This window comes from Lacerta agilis, chromosome 12, assembly GCF_009819535.1.
Source record: "Lacerta agilis isolate rLacAgi1 chromosome 12, rLacAgi1.pri, whole genome shotgun sequence".
Taxonomy (NCBI): domain Eukaryota; kingdom Metazoa; phylum Chordata; class Lepidosauria; order Squamata; family Lacertidae; genus Lacerta; species Lacerta agilis.
The window spans coordinates 28,389,919-28,414,290 of NC_046323.1; positions in this window are offsets into that span (position 1 = coordinate 28,389,919).

The following is a 24,372-nucleotide window of genomic DNA, read 5'->3' on the forward strand; positions in this document are numbered from 1 at the left end:
GAGGAGCAGATTAGAAGATGGCCCTTAAATTGATGACATGGAATGTTCGGGGATTGAACCAGAGACCAAAGAGACATAGAGTTTTTCACAACTTGGAAAAGAAGAATTTGGACATTGTATGTTTACAGGAGACACATGTAGTTCGACAACACAGAAGGATTTTGCAAAACAGGAAATTAGGCCAGGAATTTATTTCATCGGATAAAGTCAAGAAGAGAGGAGTGGTAATCTACGCCAAAGAAAAATTCAGCCCAAGACAGTTGTTTAAAGATGATGAAGGGAGATACATTGCCATCGAAATTATTGTACAAGGCGAGAAAATTTTGATTCTGGGGCTTTATGCACCAAATGATGGAAAGGTTTAGAAGGCAGCAAAGTGTCAAGGAAATGTTCACAAGGGAATAGAAGTAGGGGCTTTTAAAGACCCTTTTTTAAAAAAATGATGTATTTTATGGATGGTCCCTAAAACTGTGGGCCTAAGCAGAAATGCTTTTTTTTTAAAAAAAAAAATAACTTTGCAAAACTGTTTGACCTGAGATGTGTCAAAAGAGAGATGCGATGTGAGCAAATCCCATCATTTAGTTCTTTATTTAGCCATGCTTCTATACTGCTTAATAAAAAGAAACTTCTAAGTAGTTCATATAAAATAGTATACAATATTCATGGAATAATAGTCACGAAAACAGGCCTTAAAAACAGAAGATGTAATAAAATGATCCAAATATAAATAAATCCCTCAGTTCTTGAAAGCACACACACATATATATAGTATAATTGCATATCTGGGGGTAGACTTGCCTAAACATTAAACTGTTGCATTCACAATTCAGAAAATTTTCTTGCTTTGCTGGTTTTACACATTTTACACTTTTTAAAAAAGAAGAAGAAGAAGAGAGCACATTGAGGGGGTGGAATCTTGTTAAAACAAGGGAATTCATTGTGTTTATGTCATAATTCATAAAACAAACGCATCGGCAGAGGGAAAATGTACCTCCTGAAGATGCTCAGATGTCTGAAGCCATTATCTACCGGAGGCGTAGTTTTATTCTGAGAAGTAACTGCTAATGGAATCCAGCCCTCCTTGATTTACATCAAGCTGAGACAGGTCACTGAAATCACCAGCCACATTACGGAGCACAGCACAGGGGTAATCAAAATATAACCATCAGTTCAGTAAAACTGAGAGCCCGTACACTTAAAAGGGGGCATAGGGTCTACCAGGAATTGCAAGGTGCCTTATTCTTTCGTAGTCATGTCACTATGATCCACCAGCCACTACCAGTGAACGGCTTTTGCTGTCAACGTCCTGACAGGTTACCCTCTGCTAAATAAAATTGACACGCAGAAATAAGGGATCCTAACAGGTGACACGCCAAAGCTATGAAAGCCGATGACACACAGCACACTTATGCCTGGTAAGAACCATTTAGTGTCTGCCACTTCAAAGGCAGATTCCCCTGAGATGTGTTTAATTCTACCTGGCACCTCAAACCTGGTGCTCAATATCACAGCTTTTTAGAGATGAAAGGGAAAGGATGGAGGATACAGTTGCAGGGTACAGAATACATATCCTCCATTGATTTGAAATATTTGTAGGACAGAGAGAACACAGACACACAGACACACACACACACACACACATGCTGCTCAGTGCCAGTTATTGCTTCTCTGTTCCATACAGCATTTATAGAATGTAGAACATGTTGAACCTACAAAAATCCTTTGACTACATCAAAATTTCTGCCCTTTCTATTGCATCATATTCATTGTGGTGCTTTGAGTACTGCTTCAGGTTAGTTCCAAGGAATATAACAATCTCGCTGTTCATCTGGACAATGAAGCAAATGTGTTGGTTGGCAATCAATGCTTTTAATGTATGGTATGACTAAGGCTGGATCTAGACCAGGGGCGTAGGAAGGGGGTGGTGGTGGTGGTCCGCCCTGGGTGTCATCCTTGAGGAGGGTGACTGTTATGTACTGAGTTGAATAGGATCCAAACTGCAGCAGTCTGATTGGTCCTAGAACAATAGGATTGAGATTGCAGCACTCTGACTGGTCCCAGAACAATAGGATTGAGATTGCAGCAGTCTGATTGGTCCCAGAACAATAGGATTGAGATTGCAGCAGTCTGATTGGTCCACAGGAGCCACCCAATCCAGCTCCAGGTGGAAGTGAATCCACACTCTGATTGGCATACAGGAGTATCCTGGAATTAGCCAATCACGTGGGGCCCATTGTGTAAATAGTGTATATAAAGCAAACATTTTGGGGGAACTGCATTCCTCACTACTATGAGCTGAATAAAGAGCATGAAATTCACACTTGACTCCGAGTATATTTCAGTGACAAAATGGCACACCACGGGGGCAGGCATTTACTGCGGGGCCTGTCCTGGAGCGCACTCGAGCCAAGTGTCTCTCCTGGGAGTGACGCAGTGGCTTGGGGCCCCGCGCTGCCCGAAAAGGCAGTGTGGGGCTTAGGTCCACCAGGCGGACTCCGTTGGCAGCTCACCGTGCCACCCCCTGGGCTAATCGCTGCCCCTCCCCTGTGCGCAGATCGCCCCGCCCCTGCCGCTCCGGGTGCTGGAGCAGCTAGCTACACCCCTGATCTACACACATCAAAGAAGCATTTCAGTTAAACGCATTGCAAACTTTGTGTGAGAAATCGGGTTAGCAAAAATGGAACTCCACAGCGCCGTCTGGTGTCAGAGTGTTAGAGTGCATAAACAAGGTATATAAAGCAATTTTTCTTTGCCAATGTAGTTGAGGCCTATGTGACCAGATTAGACCATACACTTGAGTTTCCGCACCTCTCCAGTGCTCTTTGTTGATGCAAAGTGGGGCTCTGGCTGGGTGCTTGGTGACGTTCAGGCTGGGTACCAGCAGAGGTGTAGCTAGGGTCCCTTACACCCTCAGCAAGGAGCTGTATCACAGTGGGTTTCTTTTTTCTTTTCTTTTCTTTTTTAGAAAAAAAGGTGCTGGTACTTACCATGGTTACAGTAAGTGTCACACCTTTAACATTTTTGGGGAGAAAAAGGTGCCGGCACTGTGTACCCTTGAGTACCTCCGGAGGGATGCACTGCTGTATTGCCCCCCCCCCCCCCGAAAAAATCACTTTACCGCACACCTTTGTGCCATGGTAGAAGAAGGAGGGGAAGTTTCTTTTCCATTTGATCTTGCCATGACAGCAGTTTCACATCACCACACAGATATGCATCCTGCACTCCATAGTCTGACAGGTGATTTTTGCACGTGCACACTTTTGTGAGGGAATGTTTGAGGCTTATTTTTTGCTTTATGGTGTGCATATTAGTATGAGAGTGGGTGTCTGTGCATTAGGCCTCATTGGCCAAACAGTAATAAACTATTTTGGTAGTGTGAGTAGCCAACATCTTAAAACCTTGTTGCTTTTTTAGAAGAAGAAGAAGAGTTTGGATTTGATATCCCGCTTTATCACTACCCGAAGGAGTCTCAAAGCGGCTAACATTCTCCTTTCCCTTCCTCCCCCACAACAAACACTCTGTGAGGTGAGTGGGGCTGAGAGACTTCAGAGAAGCGTGACTAGCCCAAGGTCACCCAGCAGCTGCATGTGGAGGAGTGGAGACACGAACCTGGTTCCCCAGATTACGAGTCTACCACTCTTAACCACTACACCACACTGGCAATAAGGTCATAAGGTAAGGAACAGATGTCTGATTCTGGAAAACACTGTATTTCCTGCTGAAGTACGCAGAGCTGTTTTTCCAAAACTACAGCACCGATCCATTAGGAGAAATGGGGGGTGTTAGTGTGGGGTAACAAAGTGATCAGAGACTTTTGATAGTATATGATGCATACACAAATAACTCGCAGTGGAAACCACCAGTTCCCCCGTTCCTCTTTAATCATTGCAGTTATCTTCCCCCCCTGTTCCATTTACTGTTGTAATGATAAAAAAGAGGGAGGGGGAGAGAGAGAGATAACACTTAAACTGCTGAATGTTCATTTGACATTTGGACTCCTTTCATCTCTAATTTTGGATAGCAACAGAGTTTCTCACTAAATAAAAAAAGATTTTGACTGTAGTGGCTCCAACACAAGGTGGCAAAGAGCTTTTGATTATAATATTTCAGCAGCGTGAGAATCAACGGTAAAGGCTAAAAGGGAATTTGGGTTCTCTGTGGGAGAACAATCTGCAGAACAAAGACCTTTTACTACCCAGGAGGACTTTACCAAGTTTTAGATGCTGATTTTCCTCACTTTTCTTTTCAACAGTGGAACATCTCTATTAGTGCCTTTCAGGCCGGAATATCATGCAGGGAATTAAAAGGGCACCGCAATCTGGAAAGTGGCATCTATTATATAGATTGCATGCATAGCATTCCGCCTAATTATAAAGTTATGCTTCTTATCCACATATATTTAGCATCCTGTAAAAGCAGCAAATGAAACACTAAAGGTGCTGCATTCAAAAGAATGCCATCATGGCCTGCAGTTTTAAAAATGATATAGTTCAAGAATGTAAGCTCCTAAACCAGGAGTGATGAATCTGTGGCGCTCCGGATGCTATTGGACTCCAGCTCCCATCAGACCCTGCCAGGATGGTGAGTGGCAAAGGATGATGGGAGTTGTAGTCAAGCAACATCTTGAAGGTCACAGGTTCCCCAACCCTGCCCTAAACACCTGCCTACACTCATCACACAATCATATACATGTCAATTCAAAAACAAGGCCACTGGGTTCAATGGGACTCACTCTCAAGGAACTGAATATGGGTTTTGAGCTGGTTTCACTTAAGCCCATGCTTATGTTAACCATTCCTTTCAATGGGTATTACAGGGGAAGAATAAATATTTTCTGCCACCTTCTGCCAATTCCTATAGCCATGATTTAGTCTGACTTTTCTGTCTCACTGATTTCAATAGGACAGATTTATGCATGGGTAGCCTCATTGAAATCAATAGGACTTGAAAGTGTTTAATGTGGTCTGGATGGCGATTCACGATGTCAGTATTTGCCTGTAAAAGGCATTCAGTGAAGGAAGCCCCCCACAATGTTGAGTTTTTCAGGCAAATCCATTAACAATGATTAGCTGTCAAAACTGCCATACAGTGTGTTTTGTGATATATTTTGCAAAAATGTTAGCCCTTTGACCTTTGCGATCTCTTTCGTCTTTATTGGTGGTTCGTCTCCATTCACTGCCTCATAGGTTGCAGGGGCAATAAAAGAGGAAGGATGTGGAATGTGTCGTCAAAGTAGCCAATCAAACAACAGAATAATGGAAAGGTTAAAATAGTGGAGATTACTATGATTTATCAAAGATGAAAAGTTAGATTTTAGTCCTCAAGTCTCCTGAGTAAAATCATAATGATAAGTGAAAATGACACTTCTGAATAGATTCAGGTGACAGCAATTCCATATTGAGCACTCTTGATTCACCAATAAAATTGGTTTCATTACTTTTAAGATTCTAATTTTGCAGCTACTTTGGCTGTAGTAGCCTGCAGTGAAAAAGAAGAGCAAGCATGTTAAATATTGTAGATCCTTGCATTATGCAGTCAAATTAGCTTTTGAGTCCATTCCTTCCTCTGAAACTGCGTCATAGAATTGAAGCTTTAGTTGTATAAATTGGTTGTTTGTACATCATTTCTGGTACATATGTGTGTGTGCGTCTGTCCCTCTCTGTATATATGCATATGCGCACACACACACACCCCTACAGTAGTGGACTGTAGGATGGTTTTAGGGTGGTTGCATTCCTGCTGGTATGTTTGCACCATGCCAACTTGCCTGCCATCTCACCCCCCCCCAATCCTGGTATGCATCAGTGACAGCTATCAGAAGAACCATTGCTGCCAGCCCAGCCCACTATCAGTTTCATGTATCAGGATGACCACTCTGTGACCACCTAAGTCTATAAGAATCTCAATTTAATACTCTGCATAATATGATCTACTCATCTCAGTGAGTTTGAGGGCCTTCTCAGTAGTCGCGCCCGCCCTGTGGAATGCCGTTTCATCTGATGTCAAGGAAACGCACAATTATTTGACTTTTAGAAGACACCTGAAGGCAGCCCTGCTTAGGGAAGTTTTTAATATTTGATGTTTTATCATGTTTTTAATACTCTGTTGGGAGCCAGTCAGATGGGCAACATACTACTACTACTACTACTACTACTACTACTACTGATAACAACAACAACAACAACAACAACAACAACAACAACAACAACAATTCATACATTCCTACAGAGGTGTAGCTACTGGCAAAAATCACTTTTATTCGATTTTGGACCCACACAGCTGTGGGGTTCTTTGGGTTAGGACCCTGCATTTGTCAGTCTGACTGGAAGGTAAATTCCAAAATGGGCTAATCTGTCTCTGCAGCAATTGAGTTTATAAGCAGATTTGGGTTGTTATTGTTTTTTACAGAAGATGTGAATGACCTACCTGGAATTTAATTACCTATGTAGAAGTGATATTGAGACTATCTTGCTTGTTTGCTTGTGAAGAAACTAATCAAATGGGTCCCTGAAACTTAACTCCATTTTATCCTTTGGCACCTTGGATGTTGACTTAGGAGTTGAGGGTGGCAAGTTGATGATTCCAAATGTCAGCTTCTTGTTGACATGTGGTGATGGTCCCCCAACTCAGCTGTGCCCTTCCATTACTGGAAAACCTTTTCTGCTCACATGTGGCCTGTTTCCAAGCTAGGAGAAGTGGATTTTGCACAAGCTCTTTCTCTATATAGAAAATATACCAACTGCAATAGTTTATATGTATCTGCCTGTATTTTCCTTATTCGCCATGCTTCTGAATTGCAGCAGAAATACAATAATACAAACTGGAAGTTAAAAGACTAGTGTGTAAGGAAGAAATGGGAAGGAGGAAGACAAATTTCCTTAATTTTCACTATGATTTGATTAAAAGCATAGCTACAAGTGGCCATGATGCTAGGCATTTTGGGGGAAATGAATTATGTATTGATTTTGTCCCCTCCAGGCATTTACTTATCCTTAATTCATCTCACTGTAAGTATCTGAATATTCTGCTTTGCTATCCAAAGAGACAAAATGACAAAATATATCTCCACAACAGCTTGTCTTATCAAATGGAAATGCCATGAAACCTTCTCTCACATCAATAGCACAGGAACATCGCCAGAATTTTCCTGTACAGCCTATCATTTAAATTCCTTTGTATTTCTCCTTGAACACTAAGTAAGAACTGCTTTATATGCTTTGGTTTCAGCAGTAGAAAGCTGTGAACCAGCATATGATTTCTTAACAGAAAAGGCATTCATTTCCTAATGCTTCAAAGCTATTTAAGACATGGACGTTTCCTGGGGATAAGACATCTCGCTTTTATCAATCACTGAGGAATCATAAAATACCAATGGATTACCAACCCAAGCAACATTCTTCCTTGCAAATTTGAAAAGGAAGAACAGAAAAACCTTTGAAAGCCAATTAAACATATTCATATTTTGATGGGGACGGGGAGGAATGCATTTTATTTTATTTTAAATCCCTTTTTAGTCTTTGCAGTGTTCATTTCCACATGGAACTTTGTTCTAAAAGATTGTTTATTTATTGAAACATTTTAGTATAATATACACCAGAGTTACACACAAACCCATTATCAAATTATCATTGGAATCATCTCATGAAAGCCAAGGGTTGCATAGCACCTGATGTTTGTAATTTCGCTTCCAAATGTGCATTTTGAAAATACATTAAATAAATAAATAAATGACATAGGTCAATTCAGCTTAGATTTACCTTTGGAGTCTGCAACCCATATTGGACTATAAACCTCTTTGAAAGATCTCATCTTAAAATGGAAGAGGCAAGTCATACCTTCAGTTTGGTACTTACTGTAGAACTCTTGACTAATACTGAATTAGTGAGCCACAGCATTAGGGGAAGTGTTTCAGACATGAAAAATGGTACTGCCCTACAGTCAAATAGCCCTAATGGGGCATTCTAAAAACCCTTCATGTGATGAGAGAGAATAAACAAGAGAACAAACTTTTAAAAAAAATTATTATTTTTTATTTTGTTTTGACTATGGCAGACCAACACGGCTACCTACCTGTAACTGAAACAAGAGAATGACAGCTTCCCTGCTCCATCACTGTCCCCATCACTCCCCTGGAGTTGGAGAGATAATTTATGCTTTACTTGGGTAGGATCACCATATGATTAAGGATCCTAAGTTCTAAAATGTTCAGGTAGCCTGCTTGAGTAGAAGAGACTCTTTGCAGCAGAAGTTATCCCTCCAGCTTTTGGAGGATGACAGAAGTCATGAAGAACAGAGGAGGAGTGCTTGTCCTTACTCCTCCTCATTGCAATGGTTACAAGGTTGTGGGTCTGAAGCTATATATTTCCTGGGGGTGCTTCTTAGTCTACAGCACAAACTTCACCCTTGACTACAACATTCCCATGCCCCAAGGCCAGCTCAAAAGATAAGAGGGTAAATCAATGGCGATTAAGACCTTTCTGGAAGTCTTCTCTGGACATATAGACTCCATTCCCTCTCCCAAGTGGCATTCTTGTAAAACCCTCTTGCAAAATGACTTGCTACCCAAAGCGACAGTCTCTTGTTGTTTCCTTTATGGTCTCTTCCATGTATCGCTTGCATTGTTGCCATTCATTTGCTCAACGCAGAGAAATAACGTGAAGGTTTTCACTGGCTTTCCATCTCCGTCAGAAACTGCTTTGGACTTGCTACTTTACAATGCAATTCTATGCATGTCCCCTAAAAATAAGCCCCACCGAGTTCAATGGGGCTTACTCCCTGGTAAGCGGATATAGGACTGCAGCAGAATGCAAATGAATATGTTAAACAGACTTGGTTCTTATAAAGACACTTGTACCACCCCTGCTGTTTTTTTTTTCTCCATCATGAAGGCGAAACGCTAATTCCAGATGCGGCGGGAATATTAATTCCTTTTGTTAAATATTAAGAGCCCCTGATATCCGAGGAACAAAATAAAAATAGCATGGTGGGTATCTGGCCCTTCATGGTTTGCGAGGTCAAATCAGATTGCAATGGCAGTGCTGAAATCAGAAGCCAAGAGTGTTACAACAAACCTCTGCACCTTTTGAGGGGGGCCCATTATTAGGAGCCACCTAAGTTAATGAAATGTGCTGAGACAAGACAATTAGGCAAATAAGCTAAAATTAAAAACAGTATGAGCCGTACCATAATCCACATTTGATTGCTTGATAAAGCCAACAGCTGGGTTTTTTCTTTTTCTTTTTGGTAATACAGGGTTAGAATTTGTAAATCCCCAACATCTCTTTTGCTGAGAGTTTGTTTTCCCCAGCCCTTGATCAGAAGAGAAAAATAATTACAATAAGTTGCTGTGAAGGTGTCCCGCAGTTTGAACGTTTGGATAGCTGGATGGATGGAGAAGAATTTCATGCATTTGTAAAGCAAGCCAACCCGATTTGTACCTCCTGGACTATGACATGATCTGAAAGACATTGTCTTTCAGTTTCCGCACCTCTCTGAATTTTGTAGGACAAAATGCATTTAAAGATATGTAGTAAAATACATATTTAAATACTAATCTTCATATAGATTACTTTTAGAAAAACAATACCAGAGATCAATGAGGAAATGGGACAAAACTGAGTTAAGAATAACCACATGCAAAAACTGGCGCAGGCTGTTAATAGGCTGGTCTGCTGATCCCTTTTTTGGATGATTCCCAGACTGCAGAACGGACAGAAATCTTTAATCCATGTGACATTTGCAGACAAACAACTCCTGCAAACTGGTACTTGTTTGTTTTTCTTTTGGCAGCTCTATTTAGTCATTGACTGTAGTCTTTTTACTGTATCTGTCTTATAGTCCTGGACTATACAAACAAACAGGGTGAGTTGAAGAGTCCTGATATGATAGAAAGGGCTATACCAGTTCAGACTGCGAGTGTGGTATGAAAATCTGAATGCTTCCTTATTTAAAAATTAATCAGTAAATAAACAAGTCCCTATAAATAGAAAGCAAACAGTAAGGATTTGGTTGGTTTTGTTTTATGTCCAGTGAGTTGCTTTTCTCAATATAGGGGGGGGGGGGAGCATTAAAAAATGGAATCCTTATGTGTCAACCAGGGAATAATGCAGCCTTCCCTGATCTGATGCCCTCTGGATGTGGTTAAACTACAACACCCATCATCCCCAGCCAGGTCCAAAGTATCTGAATGGCACCAGGTCAAGGAAGTTTGCCATACTACTTATATGCAGTTTGGGCTGGTAGAATTTTAGATTGCACCATGTCCTTAGACTATAGGCGTGAGATCTTAATTTTCAAACATTTATCTGCCTAGATACCGGTAGCTTCCTGCATCTAATAAAAGCACACCAGGAGGACATGTTTTGATTAGTTCTCATCTGGTGTGCCAGTTTATGTGGCACAGCAGCTTGAAAACGAACAAATTGGGGAAGTATTCTGAAATTTCTGATTTGATATTTATAGTCCACTTTTCCGACGACAAATGTTGAGCTCAAAGCAGCTAACAATGATCACAACACCACTAAAAAACAACAAACATCACAATCGCTATACTGTTAAACACAATAACATAAACATAGCAAACGACAACAAATTCATGATTAATACAATTCAATAAAGTCATAGTAATTCAAAATATCAGAAATCATCCATCAAAAGGATTAATACAATTCAATCAGGGCTTTTTTCCCAGCCACAACTCACCACAACTCTGTTCTGGCACCCCTCAGGTGCCATTCTAACACAACAAGCCAGGTGTTCAATGTGAGTTCCAGAACTTCTTTTTCTAGAAAAATATCCCTGAATTCAATACAGTCATAGTAATTCAAAATATCAGAAAAGGGTGTTGAGTACCCATCCTGTGGCAGATGACATTCTCCTTTGCTCAGGGCTGCTGGCTGCACACTTCCAGGCAGTAGGTTCTGTCATAATTTTAATCTTGACTTCTTTTTCACCCTGCTGTAGCTAGCATAGGTGTGGGTGACAGTCCATTTGCGGGGCCAGGGGCAACAGCCCCTCTTGGGCTTGGCTTCCAGCAGCTCTGGTGCTGAATACAAACCCTGGTTTTTTTGTGGTGTGATACAGTCCAGAATTCTTGCTCTCCTTGTCATCTCCCTATGCAACTCTTCCGGGTTCTATTTTACGGGGTGAGGGAGACTGATTTGCGTAAGTCTGGCTCCATTGTGCCTTGTTTGAAATACATCAATTCATGCCAGCACACAAACAGTACGACTGTGTATCTATACTGTCTATCTGTCTCTTTCGTTTTCATTTTCAAATCAGGCATTCTAAAGCATGGTAATAGCAAATCCCTTTGTTTAGGATGAACTCGCCTGGCTGTTTCAAGACTGAAATATTCAAGCCAATGGAGCATTTGTTTGGTATCTCCAAGTTTCACACTGGAATCCGGGGGAAATAGTAATGATTTATGTCTTATCTTGTCTCACTCTGCTGCAACAGATGTCATTATGGCAGATGCCAGGCTCATTATAACACAAATATGAATTGCCTCAAAGTGCAACATCAGAAAACATTACCTAGGTAAATAAAAAAGGGAAAAAGAGACATGCTGCCACCACCAGCCCCCCCCCCCCCCCGCCCCAACACCCTACACACTGCATGTGTTTGATGATGAGATGTGGGATTTCAGCATGAAACTTGAACAGAACTTATCTGTGCCCCCATAGCACAGCTTGAGCAGGAACTGAAGAAAACAACTCAACACATGCACACACGCACACACATCCCCATCCTGCCCACCTCTTTCCCCCTTTTCTTCCTAATGTCTCAACAAACCAAATTGATTTGTAAAAAATGTTACATGGAAAAAATACGGGAGAGACATTGCACTACCTTTGTAAAATCAAGAAAACCTTTAATAAAAAAAATACTTTAAAAAAAACTGGAGGGAAATTGCAGAGGTTCGTTTTAAAACGGTGTTGCTTGGCAGAAAATGTACCACCACACAATATAATTACAAAGAAAACCTTTAAGAGTTTTCTAGCCCCAAACCACCAGACGCTGGCCCTGCTGTATGCGCACAGCTTCACCTTTTATACATGTTTTCAATAAGTCCCTAAGCAATCAATTCTTTGCACATATCTGCACCCCGTTCCTAGGGATAGGGATATCTATTGATTTCAGTTGTGCCATTTCTTGTTTTCCCATTCTTAACTTCAGTTCTCCACATTTCCACACTAGTATTTTTTTAAAAAAAAGTTCTCATGAAAATTCACCAGTTTTTAGTAGGAATTTCTCCTACTATACACATTTTAATGCAATGTTGCTTAGCATGCAGATTATTGCAATTCTGCATTTTATGCTTTTAGGTATGGCAGCTGTTTTGTGCTATGATACGCCCCTAAGGTGTCAATTTCAGGCCACATCTCCTGGCATGCATTTTGTGTTATGCCCTGCCTTCGTTGCAGCCATTTTGTAAGTGGTACCACAGCACTTCCCTCAAATTTCAGATCTGTCCGCTGGCCACCAAAACACTGGTAGGCCAACATAGGAGGAAGGCAAGCCTGGGAACAGGCAATGTTAATAAGAGATAGCTGGCGTGTTGTCAAGACACCTACAATATTTGCCCTCCTGCTGACTGGTAATGATGGGAGTTGACCAGAACATCTAGAGAGCACTAGCTTGGGGAGGCCCTTTTCAAATGAATATTTTCCAGGAAACATGGTGACAGGCATCCCCCCCGCCTCCATTCAGAAAAGCAGTTGAAAGAAGCAACATGTCCTTGGCAGTTGACACATTCACCAGTGTCATACTGTTGTTATACCAGCCTGGGAGAATACACACATGCATACACATACACACACACATAGGCACCAGCTCCTAGCAGCCAAGGCAGTTTCACCCCCCACATGTATTTTTTGAGGGGACTGGGCCCCCTCAATGTTCAGAGGGCATTCTGCTCCACCATTGGCTCCTTGCGATATTGCATGCGCAAGGTCAGGACATTGCACGACATCGCATAGGTGACATCAGGACATCACATTGGGGGCCCTCAGTCAACTAGAGAAGTTGGCGCCTCTGTATATACATATAGATCTCCTTCAAAAGGTTAATGCTTATGCTTGCTATGATAAAAACTGTACCTCAAGCCATGTTCACACCATACACTTAAATACACATGACTTCGTTCAAAGAATTCTGGGAATTGTACTGAGAGTTGTTAGGAAACCTCTATTCCCCTCTCAGAGCTACAATTCCCAGAGCTCCCTGTGAAGAGGGACGGTTGAACCCCCTTGGGAATGGTTTCAGCCGCCTTAACATACCACAGCTCCTGTAATTCCCATAAATCCCATAATTCTTTGGGGGGGGAGAGACATGAATGTTGGGTACCATTCTAAATGCATGTTGGGAATCCCTGTCAGGGTTGGCGTGTCCCACTGCACCACTTGAGGTGAAACAGGAATTGCCGCTGCCCTGCTCTGCACCACCTGCCCTGACAACTCCACCGCCGGCGGAGAAGTGGTGCTGGTGTTGGTGCCGATTTCCAGTGAGTTCTCCATTAGATCCCATGAAATTTCCCGTGAGATTGCAGGAAATCAGTACCAGTGCTGGTGGCAAAGGTGGTGGGGTGGGCAGGGTGCCCACAGGTGTGCCATTTGTGGGGCTTCTGTTGCCTGAGGTGGCTGCTTCACACCACCTCATGGGTAGGTGGAGCCTAATCCCTGCCATGTCAAAATGGAAAAATAGCCCCCAAAGGGTATCTTCACTCCAGCATAGATAATCAATATAATACAGTTTCCTATGTTCCTGTGTATCTTCGCTATGCCCGAACTGCTAGTGAGCATTGCAAGAAGAATAACTTGCCCACACAAGTACCATCTAAATGCCTTGTGTCCTATGCCAAAATGTGGGGAAGGAAAGAAAGCTGCGTTTTTCATTTTTTTTTTAAAAAAAAGAGGCCAGTTATGATCAGCATTGCTTTCCCTCACCTCTTGCACCTTCCACTTGCAACCAAAGGAAATTCCTTTATTAAAAATGAAAAGTATGAAGTTCCTCACACTTCAAACCTTAGCCAACTTATATGATGATGCAAACGGATTTCCTCCCCCCCCCCTTTTCTGTGTTCTCATCTCACAACGAATTGAATTATCTGGAATACCCAGGAGACATAGAAAACTTCAAAGCCTGGCCCCAAATAATGTGCAGAATAGGTACAGTATGAATACCAACAGCGCTTGAGCTTCGAGTTCAAACAACCTTTTAAGAAAAGAGCTTTTTTAAAAAAAATATGAATCACGTTTGTCTCAAAGGTGTGAAACTGGAAAGGAACAAAAATTAAATAAAAGGCTGGTCCCAAATATGGGGGGTTCATTCTCTCTCCCCTTCTCATGCACAGTTCTCTTCTGGCTATAGCAGATCAGCTTGACCACTGAGGGTGATTAAGGGATGGATAAAGCCCCCAAATGAATGGTGGTCTGAAACAAAAGTCAAACTTTTGAAACACCTAATTAGGGATGTTATTACTGTTGCTCTACAAACGTATGAGCTCTGAGTGGCAAACAAAGGGATGGCTTGCTAAACCAATTTGGCAAAATCCTCGCGTCATATTTAGCAAGAGTGCATCCTTCGAATGTGAAAATTAAAAAGTGTCCCTGGGCTTGGCTTCAGAACTTTGTACAGAGCTCTGCAGAGCAGTTGGACCACAGAGAACAATAAAGAAATAAAGCCCACTGAAGGAGTGTGGCTGCTGCTTTTCTGTGGCTCCATTGGCAGCAGATGAAACGCCCCTCTCATGGCAAATCTTCGCTTCCAGGGAAGGCAGCCCTATATAGGGAAGTTTATTTTTAATGGTTGATGTTTTATTGTGCTTTAATATTTTGTTAGGAGCCAGAGTGGCTGGGGCAACCCAGTCAGATGGGCAAAATATAGTAACAGCAGCAACAACACCAGCAACCACAACAACTTATTTAGATTATTTATGACCACCCTTTGCAAAAGTCACATGACAATTCACAACAAAGTCATATAAGATAAAAATAGTACGTAAAATCTGTTAAAAAAATACAACCCTTAAAATATACAATACCGCAACTCATAGCAATCCACTTTTTAAAGTCATTTACTAAAAGCAGCAGAAGCAACTAATCCTTTTTTCTGATTTTCTTATTATTTCTCCAAATGATCCACCAAAACCCCTCAAAATTAAAAATATTGATGCTCAAAGCTCGGCTTATTGTTGCTTTGCAGTCAGCCATGTCAACAACATTTTTCTTTACCTATTTATTAAATTTATATTTAATACATCACAGGGCAGTTTACAGCATAAAAATACAAAATGAAAACACAAAATACACAACATAATTACAACAACAAGCAGAAACCAATAACCCCCTCCCACAAACACTTTAAAAGGCCATAGTTTTTTTTAAAAAAAAATGAGCCATGTTGCTTAGGAACTGCGATAAAAGGTAGAATGTTGGAGAAAAATGCAAAAGAAAAGAAAATGGAAAGAAACTGTTACATTTGGGTAGGGTATTTCTGAATTATAAGGGGGGGAAATGATATACTGAAATCAATTTTCTTTCTTTCAGATGCAGATGAGCGTCCAGAAGATCAATACTCAAACAATGAGAGGGATCAATGTTTCCCCAAGGCTATAGTCTTCTTCTCCTATGAAGAACCAAATAATTTAAAACAATACAAAACTATGATAAAAAATAAGACCTGGGTTCCGCAATTACAGGCACCCATGGGCTATCTTAAAAATAGTATAATGTATGTTTCTTTAATTTGCCAAATGCATGCAGGTATTGCATTATGGGCAAAGTTTCTGCTATTGACAAATAACTGTCTTTCTCATAACCGAGGCTAGTGCTGAATTTTCGTAAGGGGTGGTGATGACAGAAAACCAAATTGGCCTGATGGCCTGATAAAGTGAACATTTTAGTTACTAAGCTAAATGATAAAGAAACTAGGCATATCAGGGAATGTGGGCTCTGAGCTTTGCTACTGTGGGTGTAGCCTTAAAGGAAACAGCTCTGAGCATGCTTGTAACAGATTGACTCCAGGGACTAACAAAAAACAGGCCTCTTAATGTGGCTGGATTGCCATCACGACAAAAGGAGGGAGGTGAAAGCTGCGTAAGCAAGTCTAAGAGCCAGTAGCTCCATTAACATATAAATTTGCTATCACATCATGTGTGTTTTTCTGCCTGGAGACAGATAGCTGCATGTTAAAATCCAGGTGGAATTCTTGACCGGCATCCCTGAGAACCATCTTGTGAAAATATTTGCTTTATTTGTACCGAATGTCTTCCTTTAGAAAGAAAGAAAAATAACCCATACAAAATGTCTATAGAAAACGAATTTCAAGGCAATACAATAAAGTATTGACCTACATTTCAATAATTAACAAAAGATACCCACTGGTCTGTGAATAATGCTGAAGGAATGGCTCCATTTCTCATTTGAGCCATATCAGTCAATTTATCCATCATGGTTTTTATTTACTGTTGCAATACTTAAATGCTTATTTCAAAATTCAATACCATCTTGGCAATATAATACCTAAGGAGAAAAAAATTAAAAAGACAAGGTAAAGAAGCGGGTGGGGGGGGGGTGACCCCACCTCATCAGTTTTCTTCCTTTGACCAGCTAATTGCTTATATTCTCATAAATATGCTAAAAAGGATGAACGGTACTAGATTGCTCACCCCCAATTTAAGTTTGTTTGCATTTGATCAGAGCAATTAAATAGTTCTTTGCACTAAAAGCATCTTCTGAAAGCAGCACTTGCCAGGTTAATGTTATTTCCCTCCCTCATCTTAATAAGAAAGGCCTATGTATTGTATACATGGTTGTATTGGATAATATATTGACTCCTATTGTTTGCATGTGTCGGTCACTGTTATCTCCTGTGTTGGAGATGCCACAAAAGGCAGCTTGATCTAGGAAACCAAGTATATGCATTCCAGCATCAAATTTATAATCTGGTTCCCACTATCTTGCTACAGACCAGTGAAATCAAAGCCGTTTCTGCTCAAATTGGTTTTAATATTCAGCTATCGAGCAAAACAGCTACCTGTTCCATATGGTGCTCATTTTGCAATGGAAAGGGTAACTTACATTAGAAGTCTGTGTGCCTATCACTTTCATAACCACCCTGACACATGGAGATCAAAGCATGGGCTTCATCAATAGCATTTTATGGTCTTTTGTTCATGGGGCAATAGCACAGGCATTAGTGACAACTTTATTGTAAGATCTACACTTTCGGATCAGTGATGAATTGAAGGTCTGACTTTCAATTCAATTCAATTCAACACCTTTATTGGCATATATAAGACAATAGAATCATAAAAACGCCATCCATATGCATTATATTTATATTACATACAGTAAAAAGGGAATCCTCCTCAGTCTATTACGTAGACCAAACTACCCCTGATTTAACTAAAGGTCTAACTTCCATGTGTCTCTATGGGCATGTGAGTGGTTTTCTTGTAGCAATGCTGTAGGCATTTTAAAACACACACCCCAAGTGTTAGATGCAAAGCAAATCTCTTTTCCAACTGGCATTGTAAAGTGATGACATTCTGCAGAGTTCCAGGAACAATTCAAGTCTGGGATCAATTTCGGAAGTATGCTTAAAATCTCAACTATGGGTACTCTCAAACGGTCACATGAAAGAATCTTTGCAAGCTGAGCAAAGGCACTCCTAATCACATTCCAGTAAGAAACCAACTTATGTCAGTACATCATGGGCTACTCTGGTGAAATCCTTGATTGGCACTACAAAAGGTGTGAATTATTTGCACACTCAGCCATCACATCATCTTGGACTGTGACCTGAGGTGCCTGGATGACTAATTGTGGTGCTCTTTGAAGATTATGGAAAATTTGCCAAAATTTCTTACAGATGTGTTATTTGATCTTGCAGTCTTTGTTTCCATGGAGTACAGGTGGTCAGCATATAATGAAATGAATTTTCTAGCTGTTTCAATTAAGCCAAATGAGATAGGAATAAAAATACATAAAAGGGAGACACGAGTTGTGGAGGGAGGAAGATCTGACATCTTTTTTTAGGATTATCTTACCATTGCAGTTACTTTATCCCAAAGGAGGGGATATTTTACTCCCTTGCCAGTCTAATTGCAGCAGCTGGGACCAAGCTTAGCTCCGGCTGTGCAAATGAGCCCATTTATGAAGTCGAATTCCAGTCTCTCGCTTAGAGGGAGGGGAAACAGAACAGCAACAGTTGTGCTCTGCCGTCTGAGGCCAGGGACAGACAAGAGCCCCCTTCGCATAGAATCGTAGAGTTGTAAAATTGGAAGGGATCATGAGCATCATCTAGTCCAGGCACCCCCAAACTCGGCCCTCCAGCTGTTTTGGACTACAACTCCCATGATCCCTAGCTAACAGGACCAGTGGTCAGGGATGATGGGAATTGTAGTCCCAAAACATCTGGAGGGCCGAGTTTGCCTATGCCTGATCTAGTCCAACCACCTGCAATGCAGCAATACGCTATTCATGCCATGGGAATCTGCATCTAGAATGAGCAGAGGAGCTGCATTGCTGCTAGCCTCACCTCCTTCACTGCATGGTGTTCTGGGCCACAACATCCACATGCTGAGTATAGACATCTTAGAAGATGAAGCCAATGCACATAGAACTCAACACACATAGACTTCCACTATGCAGACGTGGGTGCACAATTTGTGAATATCAAGAGGTGTGGTCCGGCTCCTAGTACGTTTCCGATCACAATTCAAAGTGTTGGTGCTGACCTTTAAAGCCCTAAACAGCCTCGGCCCAGTATACCTGAAGGAGTGTCTCCACCCCATTGTTCAACCCTGAGGTCCAGTGCCGAGCACCTTCTGGCAGTTCCTGCACTGTGAAAAGTGAAGCCACAGGGAACCATGCAGAGGGCCTTCTTGGTAGTGGTGCCCACCCTGTGGAACGCCCTCCCATCAGATGTCAAAGAAATAAACAACAATCTGACATTTAGAAGACATCTGAAGGCAGCCCTGTTTAGGGAAGTTTTTAATGACTGATGTTTTAATGTATTTTTAATCTTTTGGTGGAAGCCACCCAGAGTGGCTGGGGAAACCTGGCCAGATGGGCGAGGTGTAATAAATTATTATTATTATTATTATTATTATTATTATTATTATTATTATTATTGACAGGAGCAGTCCATAGCCCACGACCCCTTGCACATGTATAATGTATGTGAAACGGGATCAGATACAGTGACTGGCATTCTTCATTAGATAAGAACAGTACTTTTTTTTCTTTAAAAATGTTTCAGGGGTACTCTCATTTTCCTACTCATATTGAAATATTGCCCCTCAATGAGGCCAAACTTAGATTCACAAAATGTTTAGGGGTATGCGTACCCATGCATACCCCAAGAAAAAAGCACTGCATAAAAATGTAAGAAAAGCATTTATAATGTTATAAACTTCTATCTTGACACCTCTTACTTTTTCTCTAGAAAAAGTCCCAAAATCTGCATTTTTTCTTCATGGGGGATTGCTCCAACCCTTTAATCGTTTTGGTTGCCCTTTTCTCATTCATTTCCAACTCCACTATATAATTTTTGAGGTAAGGTGGCCAGAACTGTACACAGTCTTTCCAATGTTGTAGCACCAGATTTGTGTAATGGCATTATGATATTGGCAGGTTTTTTTTCAATTCCTTCCCCAATGATCCCTTGCATAGAATTTGCCCTTTTCACAGCTGCCACACACTGGGTCGACATCTTCACTGAGCTATCCACCCTGACCCCAAGATCTTGTTCCTGGTCAGTCACCACCAGTTCAGACCCCACAAGCGCGCATGTGAAATTAAGATGGCACCTTACATGATGAGATGTCAGCAATGAGGGCTTGTGGCATTATGCATAAAGGTCTTCATGAAATGAGGAGTAGCTTCTTTTGGAGAAAAAGGTTTCAAAACCATAACCTGCAGCGCTGATACCAGGAACCAACGCTTATAGTGACACCACTATGCACTATAGCCTTGTAACTAGATAGAAACTTTCCAAATTAGGAGAAACATTATGAAACACACACCTCTCCTCAATATGATTGGTTAGTGGATTAACTGCGGGAAGATCCAGTGAATTTATGGGTCTCTCCAGCAAGTTTTTATGTTCATGTATCTAATGTTTTGAAGATGCTTTGGAAGCTCTGAACACCACCCACTGTTCCCCTCCTTTGTTTGGACAGCAGGAGAAGGCCCTGGAACACTCCACCATCTGCATGGATGCTTATATTTTTGTGAACTGCTTTCAGTACATTAGGTTCATTAGTCTAGCAGTATGTAGCTGTGTTTGTTTGGGCTTTTAATGAGCCTCTTTCCTTCAGCCCCCTCATGTTAACCATTTCCTGACATCAGTGTTTATTTGTGTATGTGTGGGCGAGAGAGAGAGAGTTAAAAAGAGTTCAGTGGAATCAATTGTGTATACAGATGTTCAGTCCCTTCAGAAATTCTCTGTACAACTTTAAGTTCCAGGAGTAACAGCTTTATGGATCATTTCACCAACACCAATTTCCTGTGCACAAACCATTTATGTGTCAGAAGTTGCATGTACAGTGGTGCCCCGCTAGACGAATGCCTCGCTAGATGAAGGCATTCGTCTAGCGGAAGGCTGCCCCGCAAGACGAAAGTCTATGGGGCTGCCTCGCAAGACGATTTTTTTTCGTTTTTTTCCCCGTCCAGCGAAAACCGCGGTTTACATTGCCGCTTCGCTAGATGAAAAACCCGCTAGACGAAAATACTCGCAGAATGAATTATTTTCGTCTAGCGGGGCACCACTGTATTCTAAGTGGTGAATGCACTTTATTTTACTATCTGAACATACAACATGATGTCTATGTCTAATATATATGACAGCATACACGGAATTCATGCGACTTCCAACCCATAAAATATTTGTGTGCAGGAAATTTGTGTTGGTGAACTAACCCACATAAGTTGGGTTTATGCTCCCTTTGTGTCAGACTTTGCCCTGTGCTTCATAGATGTAGCAGCTTAGTGTGCAGTAATTAAAAAGATTTCAGTGGACTCAAATTGTACAGGTATTTACAGCTGTGCAATCTCTTCAGAAATTCTCCTCCTGGCTTCGGTTTCCAGAAGTTGCAATTTGTGTTGGGTTAGTTCACCAACATGAATTTCCTGCACACAAATATTTCATGGGTTGGAAGTCACACGAATTCCATGTATGTTGTCATGTATACTAGAAGTAGACATCATGTTGCATGTTCAGATAGTAAAATAAAGTGCATTCACCACTCAGAATACATGCAACTTCCAGCACATAAAAGGTTCGTGCACAGGAAATTGGTGTTGGTGAAATGATCCATAAAGCTGTTACTCCTAGAACTCAAAGTCTGACACAAAGGGAGCGTAAACTCAAGGTTTGTGCACCAGATTCAGCTGTGTCCCAAATCCCAAACCAAATTGGGCTGCTTTGGGGAAATCTGGGTGTCAGTCAAGTTGGGTTGAGACAGCCCCAGATTGCTGTATGTCAGGCTGAGTGGCCCAGAGTGACCTGGCACTGTCAGGAGATCTGGCACCAGGAAGGAAGATGGCGAAAAAATGCACCCTCATGAAATAATTTTGCATGTGTTTATTCATAAGTTCATTCCATTTCCACGTTAAAGTGCAGGTTTTATTTTATTTTATTTTTAAAAACTCAGCTACATTAATTGATACACAATACAAACTTTATATAAGCACATATAAGTGTGTGTATATATATATATAATCATAATGCATGAGTCTTTAAACATACATGCCCCACTAAGTTGCACGTATTTTCTGCTTTTCATACCTTTTTTGATCCAAAAACTATCCTGGAAAATTCAGAGAAGTACAAATTCTGAAGAATAATTGCATCCATTCATTTCTTAGGTGCGGATCAGGTCAGTTCTGATTGAAAACTCCATAAATTGAATTCCTCAAACAGCTCTAGCTTGGGATGGTGTGGGGGGACAGTGAAAAATTATCATGTGAATTCACACGTAATTATCTCTCTTCCCCGAACCTATTATCAAAGTATTCTAGGCACCAGTGTTTAGGTTGAAATTAAATGATGTTGAAATTCGTGTTTCATTTTAGCCCTTCCAGGTGACACATTCCACCTATGCTCTAATACCTGAGTGGAATTCCTAAAGATTCGACTGAGTTTTCCTCTTTATCACTTGCATAGGCTGCAAGCATAGTAGATCTGAATGTGTTCTGAAAATTAAAGTCGACTCCTCCTGCGACACAGAATTATTTGCCTCCGTTGCTTAGTTATATTTTGCAAATCCCTCCTGAAAAGAAAGAGATTTAGTTCTAAAGTTTCTCAACGTTTCAGGAACCGGCGCTTACTCTGCTCTCTTTGAATATGGTAATGCTTCTGATAGCATCAGCACAATAATTAATAGCAGATTTTGTCAATTTTCTGCTTGACAAAATCCTCCCCGAGCCTTACCTACATCTTTTCCCATCATGCAGGATTACATTCTTTCCTTCCCCATCCTTAACCCTTTGCATTTCCAACTTGATTTCTAAAAGGAACTCAGCATCTCCCCCTATGGGCGATGCAAACCTGAACAAGAGTGGCAATGCTCTTGTTTAAACAAACATACAAACAAATGCTGGGACTGCTTTCATTGGCGCCGCTTATTCCCTTTTGAGCGACTGTCAAGGGTAGCAGATCGCAGACCATGATCACCCCTCAGTGCGCAACGGGTTAAGCAAAAACGGCAACTGTGGCGATATACTATCAAGACATTATTAATAGAGTCGAAGCAGGAAATCACAGCCGTGAGACCCCCTTGTCTAACAAATAATAGGCTTTCAAAAGACATTAAAATCATGCACCATCTTAGCAGGACTGCCTGTATCACAGCACTTACCTGCCTCCTGGCAACAGAGTTACAAAGCCGAACTGTGTCTCTTGTGATATTACAATGAGATGTCAGCCTGTGTATAAAGAATGGTGCATTTGTTTTCTGAGGGATATTCCCCAGATAATGCAGAATACCGGGCAGATTTCCTATCTGTCTCCCCCATTGAAAGCATGTTGCATTAAGGTAACTCAGATATGTACTTGATGCTTTCTCTCTCTCATTCCAGAGCATCGGGGTTTAAAGCTGCAAAAGCCATTCAGCTGCTTACAATATTTCTATTCAGATGTGTATTGATGGAGAAGAGAGCTCCATTCAGATCGTTTGCTTTGCACTTAACGGGTCACCTCGGGGAAGGGGGCGGGGGCCACGAAAACTCAGCATCCTTACAAAGGAAAAGCATTTCTTTCTAGAGCTGCCTTATCCTGTCTCCATTTTGACGACGAGCTGCCTGCTGCTTATTCTGCATTCAGCTCTCTAAAAGGGCTTATTAATGTAGTCTAGTGGGAGCCTGTCAGAAATGGCAGCCTGAATCAAGGGATTTTCCGTCAACGTCCAAATGACACGCTGCAGCGAGAGAATTAAACAGATGACTAACCAATGCCCTTTTGTCTGCCAATGAAGATGGGATTGCCAAGTTGTAGACCAGAGAGTGACATTTGGGGTGGATTAAACCGTCCTGTGATTGTGCTGCTAGTTCCTAATCACTAGTGCTTTCTTGATCTCGAGTGCCTCAGCCGAAAGCCTTCGCGGTGCACCGAGACTTGTTTGCTGAAACCCTCAGCAGAGCTTCAGCTGTAAACATTTATCCATAGAGAAGCACCATCTCTGATACTGACGGAGGAGAAGGGTTGGCTTCTAGGTATTCAATTAAAACATTAAGCAGGGCATGGGGAGGGGGAGGGGGAGAAACTCTGTGTGTCAACATTCAGAAGTACTTTGCTATAGCTGGGGCTTGCTATAATTGAGTTTCCCAGCAAATACCTCCTCCTCAACCTCCCCCACCGCCCACCCTCCAATTTCTTTCTCTTAAGAGCTGCAACAGCTTGAGGTTTGCTCTGCTTCATGCTGTTAGTTGTGGCTTTGAGACAGCGCCCCATGCTGTCATTCTCCCGATTCTTTCAATCTGCTTGTTGGCTTTAATTTCTAAAATCAAGATTGGGTGGTGACAAGGGGCTCTAATGAAAACCGAAAGAAAAGGCACTTGTCCAAGAATGTTCAGAATTCCTATTAGCAGCCTCACGTGCTGCGGTCAAGCTCAGCCTCTTTGTTTTCTGGTTTTGGAAATGATCGCGCTCTTTAGTCCTAGAATTAAAGTTCCTAAGAAAGCAACATTTCAAAACTAAAGGTGCCCTTCTAGGTGTACCCTTTTAAATAAGGGTCCCTGCAAGTTCCAATTAGGTTCTGCAGCAGCTGTGTAGGATACCCACATGTGGCCACTTTAATTAGAAATTGATGTTGGACGCTGGCTCAGTGTTAGTGACCTTAATGTCTTTGGTTGGTGATGTTGGAGC